The 1,851-nt window shown below is 45.7% G+C and overlaps 1 protein-coding gene across 1 annotated transcript in view; it reads left to right on the top strand.

Moving 5' to 3' along the window:
• The first annotated feature begins 1,256 nt into the window (after positions 1 to 1,256).
• The window catches only part of LOC134935852 (cornifelin homolog), a 31,783-nt gene continuing 31,188 nt past the window's right edge, over positions 1,257 to 1,851 (top strand). Inside the window, exon 1 of the mRNA XM_063930676.1 lies at positions 1,257 to 1,303. The gene's annotated coding sequence lies outside the window, so the exon portion shown is untranslated. The remainder of the gene's footprint in view (positions 1,304 to 1,851) is intronic.

Genomic DNA, 1,851 nt, shown 5'->3' with positions numbered 1-1,851 from the left:
TACTACTACCGGCCTCCACGTTCTGAGGTCCAGTGCTTGAGGATGGCTTACAGCGGTCTCACCATCGATGGTAAATCCGTAAGTGACCATCGACAGTAGCAAGCTATGCAATGGTGGACCATCGATGGTTTCTCCACAGCAATGTTGATCCCTGCTCATTCACTCTTTGGGCCAACAAGAACCTGGGGCTTTGCGGGTGTATCAGGGGCCAAGCTGGGCTCTGTGGCCTGGAACCAACTTGGGGGGGAATTCATCAGGGATGGGGGTGGGGGGGGGCTCTGTACCATCAAGGGTGGAGAACCATTAATTATCTATCTACCATCAATGGTAAAACTATCCAATATTGGCATTAAATCATCGATAGTTTTAACCGTCAATGGCCCTCATTCCGAGTTGTTCGCTCGCAAGCTGATTTTAGCAGAGTTGCTCACGCTAAGCCGCCGCCTACTGGGAGTGAATCTTAGCTTATCAAAATTGCGACAGACGGATTCGCAATATTGCGATTACACACCTCGTAGCAGTTTCAGAGTAGCTCCAGACTTACTCTGCCTGTGCGATCAGTTCAGTGCTTGTCGTTCCTGGTTTGACGTCACAAACACACCCAGCGTTGGCCCAGACACTTCCCCGTTTCTCCAGCCACTCCCGCGTTTTCCCCGGAAACTGTAGCGTTTTTTAGCACACACCCATAAAACGGTCAGTTTCCGCCCAGTAACACCCATTTCCTGTCAATCACATTACGATCGCCAGAACGATGAAAAAGCCGTGAGTAAAATACCTAACTGCATAGCAAATTTACTTGGCGCAGTCGCAGTGTGGACATTGCGCATGCGCAATAAGCGGAAAAATACAGAGCCAACAACTCGGAATGACCACCAATGTTTCCTTAACGTGAGAGGAGGTAATAAGGGGGGGCTTCCATGTGCCAGTGACACGGTATGCCTCTTGTAGAAGGCACCTGCCCTATACCCGAGCTCTGTATCCAAGTCCACAGAAAGTACAAGTCCGGCCTTTAAGCCATTAATGAGCCGGTATTCAGCCCCCGGCCGCCTGTTATATCCTGATGTACATCTCTGTGCCGCCCTGTCCTCAAACAGGACCTTTGTTATTTTGTATAACAGAAAAGGTTTCCCTGTATTTAGCAACAACCCGAGGTGACGGAGCCTCTGTGGGGAGGGTCCCTGTACTGTGGCCCGACCGGTTGGGGCAGATTCAGACCTTTATTATTCTGTATTGTAAAGGTGCCAATCATACGAGAGAGAGAGAGAGAGAGAGAGAGAGGAGAGCGCAGCAGATTCACAGAGCGGTAATGTCTGAGACATCAGCATATAAATGCCTGCTGCACCTGTGTGTCTTTTATATATATATATATATATATATATACAGCAGCACTGTATACACTGTGTATTATCACCAACATTCATTTATATACTGCTGCACCTGTGTGTCTTTTATATATATATATATATACAGCAGCACTGTATACACTGTGTATTATCACCAACATTCATTTATATACTGCTGCACCTGTGTGTCTTATATATATATATATACAGCAGCACTGTATACACTGTGTATTATCACCAACATTCATTTATATACTGCTGCACCTGTGTGACTGTTATATATATACATATATATACAGCAGCACTGTATACACTGTGTATTATCACCAACATTCATTTATATACTGCTGCACCTGTGTGACTGTTATATAGAGCGTAATCTGTCAGACAATTCAGCCGCAAGGGCGAGATAGCTATTTATTTCTATTTCTATAGCGCCGGCATAAGCTGCAGCGCTGTATACACTTTATTATCACTAATGTTCATTTATATACTGCAGCACCAGCAC

This window comes from Pseudophryne corroboree, chromosome 6, assembly GCF_028390025.1.
Source record: "Pseudophryne corroboree isolate aPseCor3 chromosome 6, aPseCor3.hap2, whole genome shotgun sequence".
NCBI lineage: Eukaryota > Metazoa > Chordata > Amphibia > Anura > Myobatrachidae > Pseudophryne > Pseudophryne corroboree.
The sequence above is the reverse complement of the archived record's forward strand: the minus strand, read 5'-3'. Positions and strand labels throughout refer to the sequence as shown.